The sequence below is a fragment of the Canis lupus genome, chromosome 14 (assembly GCF_003254725.2).
Source record: "Canis lupus dingo isolate Sandy chromosome 14, ASM325472v2, whole genome shotgun sequence".
Taxonomy (NCBI): Eukaryota; Metazoa; Chordata; class Mammalia; order Carnivora; family Canidae; genus Canis; species Canis lupus.
The window spans coordinates 5009204-5030044 of NC_064256.1; the positions used below are offsets into that span (position 1 = coordinate 5009204).

General features: G+C 46.1%; 1 long non-coding RNA gene across 1 annotated transcript; it reads left to right on the forward strand.

The window, feature by feature from the left end:
• Positions 1-3197: 3197 nt before the first annotated feature.
• LOC112675120 (uncharacterized) lies at positions 3198-12208 on the forward strand. Its single transcript, XR_003145762.2, has 3 exons — positions 3198-3329; positions 3425-3612; positions 10598-12208. It is a non-coding gene; the product is annotated as an uncharacterized LOC112675120 (long non-coding RNA).
• Positions 12209-20841: the final 8633 nt, after the last annotated feature.

A 20841-nucleotide genomic window follows, 5' to 3' on the forward strand; every position in this document is an offset into this window, starting at 1 on the left:
GGGAATTCTATAGGAAGGTGACAGGCCCAAGAGTTTGAAACAAATAGAGATTCTGGCTCTAAGAGAATGGTAGTCACTAGAGGACAACAATACATATACATTCTTTTAGCTCCTGTGTGTCATCTACTGTTAAGGAAACTAAATCTTGTGAATTTCTTCTCCTATATACCTCTCAAATTCCTGTTTCCCTCCCTTTCCCAAGACCACTCTCTAGGTTCTTGTCCTTTCTGACTAGGAGTGTATCAATAGCTTCCTAAATGCTCTAGAGAGCATTTGATTTCTACATGCCAACTGAGTGATCCAGCTAAAATGCTAATTCCTCTTCCACATGCCAATCGGGTGATCCATCTAAAATGAAAGTTGGTTTAAAATTCCAGTTGGTTAGGGCAGAGACACTCCAGGGAACACACAAGACACACTGGGGTGCAGGATAAAGCCTCTATTTCAATTGTATTTTTCTAAAGACAAATTTAGAAGCAATTAAGCTTTTCTAATATATAATATGCATCTTGACACTCATATCTCTGCTCAGTCTGTGATACTCTTCGGGGGCTGGAGAGTCTTACAACAAAGGGGTTGAGAGTGGTGTCCTCATGTTATCTTTGTTTCCAACCTTTTTTGTATAATTGACCTAAGTTGCACTAATTCAGATTCATCAGAACCCTCAAACTATACATTTCATCATTAGTTATTCATTCAAGTATTTATATATATTTTACCAGTGCAATAAGCACCCTCAAATCCACTACCTAACGTGAAAGCTAAGACCTTCACAGTAACTGCCATCAAGCTATGCAGCCATTTACCATCCCATCTTCCTGCTATCCCCATCCTCAATTACAAGTCTATTGTTTCTTACTTCCTTTTAATACACTATTAATTCATCTGTATATATTTCTTAAAGCAAAGATTTTTATTTTAACACTTGCTTTTACCACTGTAAAAAAAAAAAAAAAAAAAAAAGGGCAGGGGATCCCTGGGTGGCTCAGCGGTTTAGCGCCTGCCTTTGGCCCAGGCATGATCCTGGAGTGCTGGGATGGAGTCCTACATCGGGCTCCCTGCATGGAGCCTGTTTCTCCCTCCTCCTGTGTCTCTGCCTCTCACTCTCTCTCTCTCTGTCTTTCATGAATAAATAAATAAATAAAATCTTTAAAATATATATATTTTTTAAAAAGGCATTATGCTGTATGTAGTCATCTGAACTTTCTCGTCCCTGACTTAATATTAATTATTTTGCTAAGGTTCACCCATATTGCTTCATGTTACAGAGATTCATTCATTTTTGACTGCTGTGTAATATTCCTTTGTGTGATTATATTACAATTTATTCATTCACTCTCCTATTCATGGGCATTGGGGTTTCTTTTCATTAATAAATGAAATTTAAATCTATTTTAAAATTTAAATGGAAATGCAAAGAGCCAAGACAATCTTGAATATATACTCCCAAATATACATTATCTTCAATATATAAATTCTCCAAAAGGTCTCATATACAGAATACATAAAGAGTATCAAAATTCAGAAAGAACAAACTAAGAAAAAAAAATTTTTTAAGAGAACATAACAAACTACACAAAAGAGAAGTGGGCAAAAGATTCAAACACTTCATAAGAAGAAATATCCTGGGGATCAATAAATATGTGAAACGATGCTCAACCTCAGTGATCTTCAAAGGAACACAAAATAAAACCATAATGAGATATGATCTCACACCCCACACAATGATGAACATTTGAATGACTAACAATACTAACTACTGGTGAGGATGTGGAGAGAGTAAAATCTGAACCATGCTGGTGAGAGCACAAACTGGTACAATCAGTTCAGAATACTGCCGTACTACCAAAGTTGAACATACACATACTCTATGGCCCAGCAATTTCAATACTAAACATCCAGCCACAGGAAATCTATGCAGATGTACACCAAAAGAATGTAAGAATGTTTATTGATGCGCTATTTATCATACTTCAGTCCTAGTTATAGATGTAAATCCTGCCCAGTGGCATACATACTTTATGCATCCTTCACCATATCTATACCAGGACCTAAGAGAGACTGGAACATGTCTCTCCCCAAAAGGATATATAATGAGGGTATTTCTGGGCACAGAATGCTATAAAGCACCTCCAACATCCTTAGAAAAAAGTTATTGACTTTCTAGAATATCAACTTGGAGATCTAGTGTTAAACATCCATTCAACATCATGCTTTTCTTTAAATGAAAAAAATAAGCATTTCAGCTTCTAGGTACCCAACTTGGACTACTCATCACCCTTGCGTATGACCCCCTTCCAGTATTGTTTCGTGAATGGCCTGTGTGCTCATTTATGTGTAGCAGGCGTTGGTGGTATAGTGGTGAGCATAGTTGCCTTCCATTCATTTATGTGTTCGTTCATGTTTGCTCCACCCAATTCCAAATCCAGAACAATACAAACAACGTATCTATGTGTTCCTCACCTAGCCTGGTCCCCTCCCTCACTGTTCCCTACCTGGGCCACCCATAACCATGCTCTCAAAGCCTGTGCTTATCATTCCTTTGCTTTATTTTACAATGGTATTGCCCATATGTGTACGCTTTGTATTATAATTTTTAGTTTTAATTTTGAAGTTCAGAAAAAGATACTATACTGGATATAGGCTTCTAGGACGTTTTTCCCCCATTTGCTATGTTACTAAGATTCACCATGTAGTTATGTGTGGTTCATTCATTTCTGCTGCTATAAAATATTCCACTTTGTAAAGATATCATAATTTATTTACCCATTCTTCATTCTGTGGGCTTTTGGGTTGTTTCCAAACAGTGCTGCTATGAGCATTCTTATTCGCATCCAGCCCCCATCACTTCTCATGGCTATTAAGACTGTGTTGTTTCTGGACATGTATTTTTGGGAATGTGATAATGATAATAATAATAACAACAACAATGTGATGGTCACAGCTGACATTTATCTGACATGTTACCTGTGATAAAGAACTTTCATCCCCCTGATCTAATCTGACAACTCCAGGCACAGGCTGGCCTATCACAAGATTGGGAAGTAGCCAAATCCATGGTGTCTGGATCTCATTGAGTGCATTATTCTGATCCACTTTAGGGCCTCAGGACTTAATTATCATTTCTGTCACTGTAAAAGCTAGTTTCATCACAATACATCACTCAAAATAGGTAGGACATTTTATGTCAGTGGGCATTTGAGGAAACAGGAATACACAAGCACCATCAGAGAGAGGCGAGGCCAAATGCCACCCAAAGCTCCTTTTCCCCTTCTCTAGCCAAAGGTTAGAGACTCCAGGGCCTAGGAGGCTCCAGGGCTGCCAGCGAGGTAGACTTCCTCCTAGTACCATCCACCAAGCAACCTTTCTCCCAGGATGTGAGCAAATCGCCCTTGACCCTTTCTTGGTTGTCTGTCTCTCCCAGTTCTCACGTCATCTCCTCTCCTGGGAGGCCAGGCTCGGCGGCAGAGTGCCAGCCATTCTCTGCTCCTTATCCCCATCACTGAATAATGAATACCAGCTAAGTGATGGGCTGGTGCCAGCGACCTCCTAGCAAATCTTCCCCCTGGAGTTTGGATCAATAACACTTAGCTGCTCCTTTTCAACTTGAAGGTAAGCAGCTGGAAACCCAGCCTGGGCCCTTCCCCTCAGGGAGATACTGTTCTGATAGCCCCCAAGCTCACAGGTTCCTGCTGGTCCCCAACTCCCCACGTGGTGTGGGTGCAAGAATGAAAGTGTGTCCACAAAGGACTGACCACCCCTCTGTCTGCAGCCCAAGTGCCCCATCTCCCATTAGAATGTGACTATTAAGCTCCATCTCCAGGAAAGGGAGATCTGACTTGGGTAGCCCACAGTGGCTAAGGGGAGACTGCTCTGGATCCATTGGGAGCTGTCCCCTAAGTTTGAGCTGCTTGGTTTGGAATTAGGGAGGAGGAGAGGGAAAGGGAGCCATTTACACAGACGGTCGATTCAATAGCCTTCACTGTGCTCTGTGGCTAGTCTAGGCACTGTGGGGACCAGTCTGGTGCTGAGAATCACTTCCTTTTTTTTTTTTTTTTTTTATTTATGATAGTCACAGAGAGAGAGAGAGGCAGAGACATAGGCAGAGGGAGAAGCAGGCTCCATGCACCGGGAGCCTGACGTGGGATTCGATCCCGGGTCTCCAGGATCGCGCCCTGGGCCAAAGGCAGGCGCCAAACCACTGCGCCACTCAGGGATCCCGAATCACTTCCTTTTGTCCTTGAGAGGTCATGTTGCAGAGCTGAAGGAATAAGAACAGCCAACAAGAAAGTGCTTCCTTTCTGCTAGGTTCTGCTCCGAGCCCTTGGCTTACAACTCTGAACCCTCACAGTAACACAGGTACATACTAGGGTCCCTACTTTGAAGATGGGGAAACTGAAGCACAGAAAGGTTAAGTGACTTTCCCAGGGTCACAAGGCTAGTGAGCAGAGGAGCCAGGGGTTGAAGACAGGCAGTCTAATTCTAGAGTATGTGGTCTACACCACTACACCAACCTACCTTCCATGACGCTCCACCACCTGGGCAAAAACAAAACACTCTGGCAGCTGTTCCTGACTCTGAATCCAGCTGCTATTTACCAGTGACGTGATGGGTAAATTTCTTAATCGCCCTCTTTCCCTGAGTCTCCTTTTCCTTATGTGAAAAATAGAGATGATACTATCTCAAAGAGCTGTTGCAAAAATAAAAATGAAATAAAGTACAGAGCAGATGTTCAATAGGTATTAGTCTCCTTACTGAGAGACTGGAGTCCCTTCATCCTCACTGCAAAGGGACATCCCCACTGTCTTCTGATCTTCGGCAGGAAAGCCCAAGTCACACTTCAGGGCCTAGTGTTACCTTCCTGGCCTGGCATCACAGCTTCTCCCTCTTTTGTGGTCTCTTGTGTCCAGGTTCCTCTTACTGACACTTTCCCAATACCTCAGCTCTCCTCAAGAACAGTGGCTGAGGGGCACCTGGGTGGTTTGGATGGGTAAGCATCTGACTTTTGATCTCAGCTCGGGTCATGATCTCTGGGTTGTGAGATCCAGCCGTGCATTGGGCTCCACACTGAGCATGGAGCCTGCTTGAGATTCCCTCTCTCCCTCTCCCTCTGACCCTCCCTGTCCCCACACGTGTACATGTTCTCTCTCTCAACAAAACAAAACAAAACAAAACACCCAGTGGCCCTAAACTATTCTCCTTCCTTGGTCATGCTGCCCTGCTATCCCATCAATCTCCCTGGCCACAGCCCATACCAACCTATGAAGACATCTGAGAATACTCTCCAACATCCAAGAAGGGCTTGATCACTGCTCTGCTGATGCACAGCTTAGATCTGTAGCCAAATGAGCCTTCGCAAAATGGCCCTCCTCCTTCACCTTGACTTAAATGTGTCAGTCACAGCAGACCTGGTATATGGTTATATAATGCCACATAACAAATCGTTCCAAAAATAAAGACTTAATACAACAGTAATCGTGTATTATCTCTTGGTTTTGGTGAGTAAGGAATTCAGATCGATATACAGAGGATGTTTTGACTCCATTCCATGATGCCTGGAATCTCAGTTGGGCAACTCGAAGGCTGGGAGGCTGGAATCACTTGAAGGCTTTACTAAGGCAAGAGGATCCATTCTCAAGGTGGTTCACACACATGACTGCCAAGAAAGTTCCTCTTCATATGAGTGGCTTCACAGGGCTTCCTGAGTGTTGTATTAGTCTGCTTGAGCTTCCACAGCAAAGTACCACATATTGGAGGCTTAACCAATAGAAACTCACTCTCTCACAATTATGGAAGCTAGAGATCCAACATCAAGGTATCATCTGGATTAGTTCTTTCTGAGGCCTCTGTCCTTGGCTATAGATGGTGCCTTCTCTCTGTGGCTGCACAAGATCTTCCCTCTGCACATCTGTGTCCTAATCTCCTCCTCTTAGAAGAAGTCATATTAGATAGGGTGCACACTAAAGACCTCCTTCCACCTTAAATACCTCTTTAAAGGCCCTATGTCCAAACACAGCTATGTTCTGAAGGGTTGCAAGTTAGGACTTCAACATATGAATGGGGGGGTGGGACACAGTTTGGCCCATAACAGGTGTCTGTGTGAATGGTGGCTGGCTTCCCACAGAATGGGTGATCCCAGAGACCATCCAAAGCTGCAATGACTTCTGTGGCCTAGGCTCAGAAGACACACCACATCATTTCTGGACTCTCCTACTGGTGACACAGATCAGTCTATTCGGTGTGAGAGGGGCTATGTAAAGACATGAATTCTAGGAGGCAAGGCTGTGTGGGGGACCACTCGGAGGCTAGCCACCACAACTGCACAAATAAAGGCCCTGTCCCTCATTATGACATAAGAAGAGGAGAGCCCTTGCATGAGAATAAGCTCCTAGGGAAGAGAGGGCCCAGCGGCACAAAGCCCCCTGCCCAGGACCATCAGGAAAGTGGGTCCAGAGAGGGAACATAGAGAAAGAATTGGAAGTGTCTCTCATACCATTATCTCTTGGGGAATAAAACTTCTTCCTCTCAGTGGAAACCTGGGGCTAACATCTCAGCTGTGAAGAGAGGCTCAGTTCTGGCCCCTGGTTTACCCCATAGGCTACACTGTATGTCTGGCACGAGCAGCATCAGCCAAGTCTCAAGTGGAGTGGACACTGCCAAGTGGACACAGATGAGTAAGATACAAAATGTTTGTGAGGAGCTATAATGTAGCCATGGCATAGAACAAGTGACAAAATAATAACAACTCACAAGTTAGATCGGGATTGTTCATTCCCAAAGCACACTAAAGCTTACTTACCATGGCCAGAGGTGTGACTTAAAAGCAGAGTCATGCTATTCTTTTTCTCTTATTTGGCTAATCTGCAAGAAAACATAATCACTGTCATCTAGCATCTGCTCCTGTTGACCACGGGGGTCAAGGATCTGTGTCTGGGACCCGGGATGATCTTCAGTTCATTTACTGAGTCCTCACTGGTTGTATGTCTGTGAAGATATGGGCAAAGCCTGAGATCAGCCCCAGCACAATCTTGACCCAGAAAGAGCCATTCAGCTCTGGTGGAGGCTGGCCTTCTTCAAGTAGATGTGGGCTTGTTACTGATCTGGCACTGGTATCATAAAACAGAGTTCTCTGTCCTGCCTTGGATCAGTGCTCCATGGGCCTGACAGTCTTTACCATCTCTCTTGTCATGTATTCCTGGGGCTTTACACTCAAAAGGCCAATTGTCCCCACCCATCACCTTCCTTCTAAGCTAAAACCACCTGGCCCAAGTTTTAAGGGATAATAGGGGAGAAGAGTTCATTCTACAGTGGTTCTTCCACTTCACCATAATCTCTGAACTTGGGGCACCTGGGAGGCTCAGTCAGTTAAGTGTACAACACTTGGTTTCAGCTCAGGTCATGATCTCAAGGTTGTGGGTTCAATCCAGGTGTCAGGCTCCATGCTCAGCAGGGAGTCTGCTTGATATTCTCTCCCCATCCCTCCTCCTCTGCCCCTCACCTCACTCATGTACTTGGACTCTCTTTCTCTCTCTCAAATAAATAAATAAATAAAAATCTTTAAAAAAAATCCTTGAGCTTGATTCAAAGTTCCCACATCTGCCCCACTCCTAGGAGAGAAAGGGGAGGATTCCTCAGCCCCAGCTGGCCACCTCCTCATTCACCTCATCCATCATCAGGACAGGTGAGCCCTTGAGAGAAGCCACAAGCAGGACAGGGGTAATTAGGATCCATTAAGGAGATGAGGCTGAGCTGCAGGAGGGACTATTCATTCCCCAGCCTCCTATTCTAAATGGGGCCATCAGCCATGCTGAGCTTGCTTCCTACCCTCCCCCCAACCAATTCCTGGAGAGGCTGAGGCGGCAGCAGCAGGGTAAATGAGGATCTTGAGGAAAGAGACCCAGATTTGAGGTGAGGAACCACAGGCCACATTCCAGCAGAGAGAGGAGAAGGCAAGGAGCAGAAAAGGGGAAACAGGACCCCCAAAGGGACCCAACCTAGGGGCTTGTTCCTAAGCCAAGGCCTCGTCATGAGAAACCACACTCTGTCATGGAAGCTGCTTTGGCACCACCCACATGGCCCAGTCCAGGGCCAGCCCTTGAAGCAGCAGAGAAGGCAGCTCCGGGTGCCTGGAGCTCTCATGGTGCTATCTGCAGAAGGCCCCTGCCAGAAAGCAAATGTGCTCCTTGAGAGGGGTTACAAATTAACCTCTCAGCAGTCTCATCAAGCACCTTCTTCCTGATTAATTTGTCAGACTGGCTGTGTCCCTGACAGAATGGCAATGCTCAATAGTGAGACTCAATTTTTTTTTTTATCAGATCAGAAAAATTGGGGGTGGGAGCAGTGGTAGATGGTAATGAGGTAGAATGCAGACAAAGGGCTCAATGTGAGAGGCACCAACTGGAGAGGGACCAAGATCCATGTTCCCCTTTCTCCCAAAGCCAGGCCTGACTCAGTTGGAGGAAGAACAGAGGCCATCATCCCAGATACTGGGACAACCCTGAAGAGGACCTATGGCCTACACACGTTCCCATGCCCTCCGCACACAGGGTCATGACTGATCTTCAATACTCCTGATCTCCAGACAGTGCTGATCACCAGAAGCCCTCAGAACTTTCAGCAATAGACCCTGATTGTCTTGTCCTGGCAGCCCCACCCTCTGGGGCAGTGAAGATGGACATGAGTAGCCACAGCCCAGAGGAAGGTGTGTGGGGAGAGAACAAAGATTACTAATCTGAGTTGTGGTGCTTTGCTATCCACGAATGGCTCCATTCCTGTGGTGGGGGCAGCAACATTTATTTCCATCTTGCCTCCAGGAAAAGGGGTCAGAGATGTTGAGTGGCATGCCCAAAGTAACACAGCCAGTAAATAGCAGAGTCTGGACCAAACCAGCCCCTATTTTTAGAAGAAACCCTAGTTCTTTCATATTAAGACCTGTTCTGGGCAGCCCGGGTGGCTCAGTGGTTCAGCACCGCCTTCAGCCTGGGGCGTGATCCTGGAGTCCCAGATCGAGTCCCATGTCAGGCCACCTGCATGGAGCCTGCTTCTCTCTCTGCCTGTGTCTCTGCCTCCCTCTCTCTCTCTCTCTCTCTCTCTCTCTCTCTCTCTCTCTTTCTGTGTGTGTGTGTGTCTCATGAATAAATAAATAAATATTTTTTAAAAAGACCTGTTCTATCATCTAAACTCCAGCAAATCATCCAAACATTCACAATCCAGTCTCTCCTTCTGAGTCTGAACTCTTTACTCACTCACATATTCATTCAGAAAACATTTCAGACCTGATAAGAGATGAATCCCACCTCTTGACACCCACATGCCATGCCTTCAGTGGTGGCACTCACCCTGTGGTGGGACAGCAAGCTGGCTGACACTGACTTAACCCAGACCACAGGGACACATGCACATAGAGTTGCTGAGGTGAAGTCCAGTGGATGAGGGCCCCAGACCAACACATTCTGTGGCATGAAATCTCTAAGAAGAGGCCAGAAACAAACCTCTTCCCCTTCAGTCATAGTTGAAACCCGTGTCTCTTATGTTAAAAAGCAGGAAGATGTGCATTGAAGATAATGCGGTGTTTTTAATGTAGGCACAAATGCAGTCTGAAATGTGTTTGTTGGGTCTTTAGCAGGATTTTTCTTTTTAAGGGCCAACGTCCCCCAATTCCATAATGTCTGGCCTGGCCAGGTCATGTCTGAAAGGAGCGGGCACACATCATGGTCAGAACCATGGTCAGCAGCATGAGCGCTCCCACTCCCTTCCCTGATTCCTGTCATCCAGGACCCTCTAGAAGGCACTTCTCAGCTTCCTCCTTCCCAGAGCCCCTATAAAGCAGAACTGAGTCAGACCTGAATCTTGGGTGCCTCTATCTGGCTGAGCCTCCTGCAGCATCCAAACAACCTTTGCCTTTCTTTGCTGACTTTAGTCAAGATAGCAGTTAAGCCCACATGAGACCAGGAGATGGAAGAGGCCAATTACTAATGTGCTTGGGGGGGGGGGGGGAGACATAAATAATTGTACAGAGGCATGATATTAAGTATAGAGGGACTAATAATTCAAACAGGCAGAAACTTCTGAATATACCATGAGGCTCCCCAAGGCTGAATGGCAGTGAATGGACGCACATTTGCATAATAGCTTTCTTGTTGTTCTCTCTGTTCTTTTGTTGCTGTAACTAATTGCTTTTAAGCACCCTATTATTTCCCCCATTCCTCTGAAAAGAAGGAGCCCCAGTAATCTATAAAATAGTGACTTTCACCAGCACGATGCTGTTATACATTTATAAATTTGGGAATATGAAAGGAGACAAAGCTCTTGATTGAGAAAGCACCAGGAACCTGCCCCTTTAGGAGTGGGTTGTGGGGGTTTCCTCCAGGTCTGGCTTCACACCCATACCACCTGCACAGCTGTCCCATGCTTAGAAGGACCCCATGATTAGAAAGGCCTGACACTTGATTTAAAGCTCTGCGGTCACTCTCCAGAACTTCTCACTTGTTTTTTGATTTTCTTTTTGTTTTGTTTTGTTTTGTTTTTTTTTAACAAGAAGCCTCTATTTTCATTTTAGCACTTGGCCCTGCAAATTATACATGTTTTCTTGATTCAGGTTTGGCCAGGATGGGACCTGACTCCAGCATCAAAGGAGACACCATGTGACAAAGCCTCCCAAAGGTCCATCCGTCACACCATCTCTGCCTCCTCTGGTATTCACAGCTCCCCAGCACCCTCCACAGCCATGACTCATAGAAGAGGGACAAATCCTATTACCTAGGACACAATCTGATGCCAAACTTCCTGACTTCAACTGACAATCTAGCCTGGCTACAAAGAGATAGAACAAAGAGAGGCACAGAGATTTTTGTGTGGATGGGGCTCTTAATAGCTGAAGTCACTTCCTTTGTGCAGAAGCTCTGAGTGAGTTGAGAGTGATTTTCCTGGTCCTAGGGACTCTAATGTGCTCATAAAAGGAGCATGGGACTGCCCTCATATGCTGCTCATTCCTGCTTCCTCCCTACTCCTCCACTGTTCCAGATAATCATCATTAATCCATTTCTCAACAAGCATTACTAGATTACTTTAGGCTGTCCTAGGCATTAGGGATACACTGGGGAGACATCAGTCTATATATTCATGGATCTTATGGTCTTACTACAAGTAAGACCCAAATGCCACATACATCTACATGCACACTCATACAGAGAAGACAAATTCCCACATTCCTGCCTCGGAAGTTGTTGTTATCCAACCTTGAATGTCTGCTCTTTCCTGCCAGCCCATGCCTAGCCTAGGAGATGTGTTCTCCAGAATCCAGGAGTCCTTCCCTGTCTAATTACATGTGGATCACTGCTCTGTGCACTCCACTGAGATGCCGCGATGCTGCATCCACCCGGGGGCTCAAGTGTTTCTGGGACTATCTGTGGTCTTTAGTTCTTCCCAGAATTGTAGGTTTCCTGGCTTGACAGGACGTTCAAATAGAGACCTGGGTTTGTTTTCCCTCGTGCTCTCATCACTGTTTCAGATATAGCAGGTACTATTTGCTGACCACACAGACCCTCTTCATTCTGGCCAGAGGATCCTAATTTGGCTTTCACAGTCATACTTTTCTCTGGGTCCATCTCCTAGGGAAAGGTGCCCTTATGTCTATCCTCCTTCCTCAGAAGGGCAAGGCATAGATCTTGGTCTACAGTGGTCCCATTCTCCTTCCATCATTGGGTTAAGAAGGGCCATGTGACCTAGTCTTGGCCAATGAGATGTGAGAGGAATGATGAAGGAGCATCATCAACAACAACAACAACAAAGTAGATTTTTAACTGATAGAGACTCCTATGAAGAAATGGTCCCTGATTACGTGTTGAATATACATTAACCAACCTGAAACTGCCCCACCTACTTCCAAGATTCTTGCTATATAAGTCAACAAATTTATGACTTAATACATCATTTACTTAAGATTCCTGTTCTTTGTAATTGAAAACATCATAACTATTTTTTATAGGGTTCTGCCTATCAGGTTCGCCTTGTGAGTATTCTCTAGATAAATGTTGGGCACAGAGTGGGCAGGCAGCAGGCACAGGAACTGAGCTCACTGGACTGTTTGTAAGGAATGTGAGTGGTCCAACACGGAAAGAATACAGGTGTCCAGGTGTTTCTGAGGTCCGGTTCTCATTCTGTCCCTGGTTGACTGACAGAATGGAATGTGGGAAACCAAGGTATTAAGGACGGAAATCTTGGTCTCAGTTGTATCACAAACTACAGAAACTCAATCTAGACCACCTAATTGGAACCAATCCCAAATAAAATTGGGACATAAGAAATCTTGTCTGTGGTGAACCACGATTATTCTGTATATAAATCTGCTCGACTCTTTGATGACAAGTTCATCCCAGGTAATTGTTCTCTGCCCCATTTTCTATAACCTATTTTACACTCAAGAAAGGAGCCTACCCACAAATAGGGATATTCACATTTTAATTCTGTCTAAAGACAATTTATAAAATTTATAGATATATCTATAGATATAAATAGAATATGTAGAAATTCTATAAAATTTGTAGAATGAACCTCTAATAGTAGAACTTCAGACCATATCAATTCTAGAGGGTATACTTTTCAGACAGAGTGATGTTCCTAAAATCCCACTGTATATAACCAATTTCTCCTGCTTGAAAGCAGGCCTCACTCTTGCCTTACTTTGCTGTGACAGCTAAGCTTATGTGAGCTGTCATGACTCGTTGCCCACACTCTGCCCTAAGGCAGATTTTTGATGACCCCACTGGCCAGTGAATACTTTTATTTGCCCCAACTAAAAAGGTCTTAGCAGGTGAAAGGGAAAGAAAGAGGGGGGAGAAGGCCTGCAGGCATGGGTCTCGCAGTGACCCACCCCTTATTCTAGGAGGCAGGAAGAAACAACAACAAATAACTTTAGGTAATGCAACACGGTGGCCAGAACACTCTGGGCTGCCCTCAGTGGGGTAAGGAAGCTCACAGATGTCACGGCCTCCTTCAGCGTTCCCCTGGCATCAGGGAAAGGAGGCCCGCTGGCTGCAGGTCTTAGGTGTCCTGCATTTCTACATCTCACTTACAGACAGCCCTGCCAAGAAAGTCCAGCCTCAAAACGACCCAGGAGAGGGGTTCACCAAAGAGGCCTAACTGTTGCCAGGGAGACAGGAGAATGGTGAGGGAGGGACACAGGCTCCTCTGCCCACTGTTAAGCCTTCACAGTACCAGGAAGGGAGGGCGGGAGTGGGGAGAAAAGCTCAGGCGAGAGAAGCAGGTCATCACCTTCTAAGCACAAGTCCCTGCGAGGAGGCTTCTCCTCTAAGTGTCTACCCAGTTGATCTCGGTAGCCTTTCCCCAAAGTGCTGCTCTGCTCTTCATCCTGCATTTAGGCTCAGTGCAGCTTATAAAGTGTCTTTAAAGAAAGGGAAACCAAGACTTCAGGCAGTGGTTCTCCTGGAGCAAGTCTGAACTTCAGAGAGGAGCTGGGCTCCCGTCGGGCTGGCAGACTGTCCTAATGAATCTGCCAGTTGCCCAGTCCATCGGTCACTTTTAGAGAACATGGAGCATTCGGGAAGGGCATGGCGAGTAGGTACCCAAGGCTAACAGACCAGATGACGGCAGCAGTCATCCTGTCCACACACAGATGAGAGGAAGACAGCATAAAGACAGACCCTGTTCCAAATGCCCTGCAGGCCACACATCTGAGGACCCTGTGGAAAAGGTGCAAGAAGCTGAAGGCAGGGTGGATTCTTTTTTCTGTAGTGAGCCAGAGGGCCACACCATGACCAAATGCACCTGCATGCTCCCCAAATGCAGTGGGACCTCTTGCCCTGGAGCTGAAGCTGCCACGATGCATCCCTTTGCAGGGCTACCTCAGGGAGTTGCATTCCCTATTTTGGCCCCACTACACTGGATCCCTTTGGCTCCCTGCACAGTCCCTATAGATCCCTGAGGCCTCTGGGAGCTGTGGGCCACAGCTGTCTCCCACCCCCAACTTAAGGCATCTGGTGGTTCCTAATCTCTAAGCAGCATCATTTTAAAGTAGAAAGATCCCAGTTCACATGCCTCCAGTTCTGTAGCTTTCAAGAAATACCTAAACACGTTGGAATAAAACTGTGCTATCCAATAAAACCTCCTGCAATGATAGAAATGTTCCACACCCAGTGCTGTTTAGTACCTAGCCACCAGCCACACAGGGAGCTGCAAGTGACTAAAGAACTGAATTTTTAGCTTTAATTTTAATGAGTCAAATCTTTTTTTTTTTAAGATTTTATTTATTTATTTATTTATTTATTTATTTATTTATTTATTTTATTTATTTATTTATGAGAGACGGAGAAAGAGAGGGAGAGACAGGCAGAGGGAGAAGCAGGCTCCATGCAGAGAGCCCGACGTGGGACTCCATCCCAGGACTCCAGGATTACGCCCTGGGCCTTAAGGCAGGCGCTCAACCACTGAGCCACCCAGGCATCCCTAACGAGTCAAATCTAAATTTAAAGAGCCACGTGTGACCAATGGCTACCCTCCTGGACAGGGCAAGAAAAGTCGAGGCCTCCCATAGCCAGTAGCAGCAGATACCAAGTAACAGGGGAATAATGTGCTACCCCCACCCTAAGAGGAAAACACCAAGGAAAGACAGCTTCTTGAGGGAATCAAAAGTCCCTCTCCAGTAAGTGCCCTTCTCCTGCTAAAACTTCCAAGCCTCAGTGAGTTACACGAAGCCAGAAACACAGAAAAAAAGAAATGCCTGCACATCCGTGTCAGCTGAACAAGCAGGGAGAGTGGGCACGGGGCTGGGGAAACACACTCAGCAGGTCTGCAGAACAGAGAGCTGGAACCCTGTCATTTTCCACTTAAGCCCCGCAGGCATTTGATGCTGTGAGAAAGAGGAAGATAACAATTAAACCCCAGCGTGCACAGACTTTGGGGTGTAGGATAAATTGAAACTTTGCCAGCCCTCTGTTTTGGGGGCCCCTGCTGTGGGGCCATCTCACAGGTCAAAACTTCCCTGTAATAAGATCCTTCTGGTTTTTCAAAGTGCCTGGGTGGATCCAAGTGGGGCTTTTCTTCTCTCACAGCAAGTCAAGGTAAAACAAGGTCCTAGCGCATTCACCTTTGGCCAGTTCGATGGTCATGCGAGAGCAGTTATCAGCTTCTCATTTGCACTTAGCTCAGGTCACCTATGTGATCTCTAGAAGTCCTTTCCAGGAAAAAAAAAAAAAAAAAGGCTGGGTATTTGGCAGATGATGAAGGTGAGGCATGCATTCCAGGCAAACATAGCTGAGAGAAGGTACCATGATCACTGGCGGAGCCAGACAACACGATAGGACTCATTATGTGCCCACCACAAACCTGTTCTGTGTACTGTATTCCCATCTCAAGAAGACAACTGACCATATACTCACACTCCACAGAGAGAAATCTGGCAGGGATCATCTCAGATGCCTCCTGGATGCCTCCTTTTCCCTCATCCCTCATCAGATTGATCACCAACCCCTGTTGGGTCCACTGCAGAAATGCCCTCGAACCCCCTGTCATCTGGGCTCTTGCTGCCCTTGTGGGGCCCTTGCCATTTCCCACCCAGGACTCCACCTATGTGATCACTATCTCCCCAAATGAGTCCATCCTCCCTCACTTGCCAGAGGAACCAGACCAAAAATCAAACCACATGGTATCACTCACCTCCTAAGCTGGGGTCCCATTTAATCCAAAGGACAATGCCAACACTCCTCCATGTGGCAAGCAAGGCCTCTAGGGAGCTGCCCATGGCATTTCTCTCTAATGTCTCTTCAAATGGGTCTGCCTGCACAGACCCACATTCCAACCCAGCACCCTTCTCTGCATCTGCTCCATGTGGCTGTGTGTTTGCACAAGCTGTCCCCTTTGTGTACATGCTCTTCTCTTTGCAACAAACTCCTACACATCCCTCAATAATCAGCTCTATCATTACCTCCTCTGTGAAGCATTTTTGGATGCAGGTAACACTAATATGCTTCTTTCCTCTGTGTTCCCACAGACTTCTAGTGCAGGTTATGTTTATTTTGTTTCCCTTTAGGTGGGGATCTCTGAGCTCTTCAATGTCTGGGACTATGGTTTCTCAGTCATTTCTATTTCCCTCTTGCCCTGCATGTGCCTGGGGTATAATGACATATGATGAATGAATGAATGAATGAATGCATGAATGAAAATTAAGTTCATCAGACTAAAACCGCAAGACTGGATCCAAGCTTCTCAAGTCTTAACGTGCATATGAATCACCTGGGAATTGTATTAAAATGTACATTCTGGCTCAGTGTGCACTCTGCATTTCCATCAAGCTCCCAGGTGATGCTGATGCATTAACCATGCATCATGATGACCACACTTTCAGTAGTGAAGACACAGAGATCCCATAGGGGAGGGGAAAACTAAAAACAAAAGAACCTCGTCCGTTGCTCAGTCATGTAACAGGACATATTTCAGCTGTTTAAGATGATGTTCTATTTAATGATATGGAAGTATGTGAAGTGAACAGGTGTAGAAAAGATGTAGAATAGAATCCCATACTGTTTAAATATAACTAGGTAGATAAAATGACAGAATTTATCAGATAGGTGTGGGAGAGAAGGGAGGAAAGGACGGGAGGAGGGAGAGAGGGAGGAAAGAAAGAAAGAAGGGAAGGGATGGAAGGGAAGGAGGGAAGGAAGCAGAGGACAAAGGAAAAGGCATATATCAAAGTACTGATAGTGGTTTTCTCTGAGGGATGGAATTGCAGGCATTTAAACTTTTTTCTTTGTAAGTATTTGAATTTTCCCATTTTCTACAGTAATCATGTATTATGTTATAGTACTGAAGTTATTTTACTCTTTAAATGCACTCTTCCATTTGCCAAGAATATGCTTGTTCATTTATTGAATTCCCTAAAAATAAAATGGTAACTACAGCTGGAGGTCCTGCGTCCCTCACCAGGGGTTTGCTCCTAATTAGCCCTTTGAGGAGGGATACTATGAGGTCAGGCAATGACTGTGAAAAGTCCCAGCCCAGGCCACTGCCACCTCCCAAAAAAAGATGTTCTGAGCATCCTGGACCATGTGAGTGACCATCCCTGCCACTGACTGTACAGCTTATTGGGTACCAGTGATAAGACAAAAGGTGACCCTGGGCCCTGAGAGGGGGCCAAACACTGTAACTAAAATAAACGTGTGGATTTACAGAGGGAACAGTGCCTCTCTGCATCCCTGACTGACAGGCCCATTATATTAGCATTCCTGTCATGTCCTCTGGCTTCTCCCCAGGGCTCGCTCTTTCCGCACCACACTGTTTCACTCTCTCCCCCTTTAAATAGTTTAAGTCCCTAAGATGCCGTCCTTAATAAGTCCTTCCTTCTTATACCACAGGAACACAGATCACCCTCATCATTTCAGTTTCTCAAGTGGGAAAACAGGTGGAGCACTGTAAGGACCCAGGGAGAGAGCCACCAGGATCGTATTGTAGTCGTAAATCTGGGAGATCTGTTTTCTGGGAGAAAACTCCCTGACCTTGTTTCTCTGTCTGTCTTTCTTATTCCTTTGGGAATCAGCACCCAGAGCCTGCTATAAGGGTCTTATAAGCAGAGGTCTAAAGGAGGGGCATGTATGCCTGAGAGCAGAGGAGCTCTCCTGCCTAATCAAGCATCTGGGCTCCATGAGCACACAACTTTTCCCTTGGAGCTGGGGGCCAGGGTGCTGATAAATAAGGCCCATGGTCACGTGACAAGTACTAGTTAGGTTAAGAGACCCAAAGCATTTGGTAGCTTGAAGAATAAACAGTCTACTTCTCCCTCAGGTAATATCCAGAGTGGGTTTTCAGGTTGAATGCACAGCTCTGCTCCACATCACCATTCAGGACCCTGGTCAGCAGATGTTCTACAGTCTTCAGTGCCTGGCTTTCAAGGATTCCTTGGGCCATTGTCATTCCAGTCAGCCAGAAGGGAGAAAGGGCACAGAGGAGCACAGCAGGAGGTTCTGATGGGTCAGGTCTGGAAGGGGCACTCATCTTTTCTGTTCACGTTCTGTTACAAGATCTCAGTCCCATGTCCAAACCTAACAATTATTTTAGCTGCACGCCCAGGAAGAAGAGAAGGCTGTGTTTCAACAGACAGCAAGTCTCCACTACATTTTATTACCTTGAGTCAGATCCCAAACTGAGGCTCACAAGCAATTACTGAGCACCTACCGTGTGCCAGGCACCATACCAGAAACTAGAGATCCAGAGACAACTAAGACACAGTCCCTGCCCTCGAGGGGTCCCTCCTCAGAGGAGGTCTTCACTATAGTGAGCAACTGAGACCCACATCGTAGGGCTTGGGAATGAGCAAACAGCCAACTTAGCCCCTGCGCATGCAGCAGTTGCAACACAGACAATAAGAAAAGGGATTTGGGGGCAGCCCTGGTGGCTCAGCGGTTTGGCGCTGCCTTCGGCCTAGGGTGTGGTCCTGGGGACCTGGGATCGAGTTCTGCGTCGGGCCTGCTTCTCCCTCTGCCTGTGTCTCTGCCTCTCACTTTGTGTCTCTCATTAATAAATAAATAAATAAAATATAAAAAAATAAGAAAAAGAAAAGGGATTTTGCTCTATGGGTGTGCACACAGGGGCTGGTGGAAACCTGCAGGTGATGTACATGCTCACTCTGTGAGCAGAGTGCCCCATGGCTGGGATGTGTGTGTGTGTGTGAATGTGTGAGTGTGCACACATACATGCAGATATGCACATGCTTGAGCATATGGCGGTGGACGAGAGAAAGAGAGGGTAATAAACAATACTCAGGACGACTCAGCATCCAACTAACATGAGTATTTCCTCTCTCTTAAAGTCCAAAGGGCCGGACTACCTTGATCTGGAGTCTAAGTGGTTATAAAACAACTTTCTCTCCTCCTTTAATATTTTCCCTTACTCTTAGATTTCTACCCAGCTACCTGTTACAGTTTCTAAAACTCACTCCCTTAACCCTCCAGCCCAATGTCTTAGCCCCTCATCATTTCTCACTTCTCCATCCCCCAGTGAGGAAATGGCAGCCACGACTGAGTGGGGCACAGAGCCCAATAGTCCAGGCCCCAGGGGTAGCCGAAAGGAAAGCCTTCTGGTCCAGTGCTTTCTCAAAGACCCAGACACATGGGCCTCCCTGGCAGAGGTCTCACAGTCTGCAGCATAACTAGTATGGAGTGAACCATTTCCCACAGAGCGGGCCAGCAGACAACACTAGGGCATAGGAAAAATAGGAAAGCAACTCCCAAGCAGATGGAGGATACTGCACAGCTTCATAAACTCTGCACAAGTGGGGTGTCCTCACAGAAGGCTGAAAAAAGCAGACTTGCACTGGAGGAATGGCTGTAAAGGGGCAACCACAGGGTAGTTATAAGCTGAGGGCTCCATGAGTTTTCAGTAGTTTAATGCAAAGAACAAGATCCGAGGCATTTGATTCCAGAATGAGAGTGGAACCTACTGCAAGACAAGATGAGGACTTGTCAACTGCAGGCATCTCAGAGAGATGCTAACATCACCTCTAGGTGACCCCATTCTGTCCTCAGATGAAGAGGATCATGGTGTGAGCTCCTATTTGCAGAATCTAAAGTATTAGCCCTTTCTCTTCCGCAGGGGAAAACACCAGCCAGCCTCTCACCAGCACGAGGTCCTTCTCCTGCTCCCAGGCTAAGGGCTGGAGAAGGGATGAGTCTCAGGTACAGCCAGATGGGGCCAGTCTCACCTTGAGTCTGGTTGCTGCTGAGGAAGCTGAAAACCCATAGTCATATTAACTACAGTAATGATTTTTCTCACCTGCACAGAGCTTTTCAGGTAGCAATACCCTTTCATTTCTATGGTCATCCCCATGTTCCAGGGTAGCAGGCCAGGCAATAGAGGAAGATCCCCTGCCTCATCCCTCATCTGTGCAGACTCAGGCAAATGAGAGCCATCCCACTGGTGGAGAAAGATGGGTCATGTGGGGTCCAGCCCCCGTCTCTACACTTGCACTGTGGCCCTTGGTGGGCTGAGCCCTTCCCATGCGCTGGTGTGCAGTGTGCTCCCATGCTGGCCCCTGCCCCACCAGGAGGCACGCCAAAGTTCCCTGAGGCTAGAGGGATCCTCTGAGGACGTTCAACAACTGCTCCTGCCTCTGGGAAGGACAGGCAGCTCCTGAGTCACTGCAGGCAGATGGGAAACTGTCCTATTTTTTCAAAATATCCACGAGAAATGCCGCCATCTGCTTAGGTAGTCAAATGTGTCTGATGATCTGACAAGGCCAAAGAGGAAACTGCAACAGCACCATTTACTGCTGGGAGCAGCAACTTCCAGCAGAACAGCACTTTCCAGTTTGCAAGGCACTTTCTGGGGAGGTTGACAGTTTTCAAAGGATTTAGCTGTGGAGCTTTTAAAAGAGGCACTATTTTTAAATGTGGATCCCAGGGTAGCTGGGTAGCTTGGTCAGTTAGGTATCTGTCTCTTGATTTTGGCTCAGATCATGATCTCAGCGTCATGAGATTAAGCCCCACATCAGGCTTCCCAACTCTGCTCCTGCTCTCTCTCTCTCTCTCTCTCTCTCTCTCTCTCTCTGTCTCTCTCTCAAATATTAAAAAAATAAAAATAAATGTAGGCCCCTCAAGACTCTTAATGAGTAGCTGTGGGGTGTGACATGGGCTTTTCATAAGTTTTGAAAATGTCCAAAAATGATTCCAAAGAACTGAGACAGAATTGAGAGCATCTTCTCTTTCCTTCCTTGAAGAAAGAAAGACTTCCCTGAAAGACAGAGGACACATAATGTTATTCCCAATTTGCAGAAGAGAAAACTGAGGCTCAGGGCACCCACATGGCTTGTTCGAAGCAACACATTTAGCTTAACCT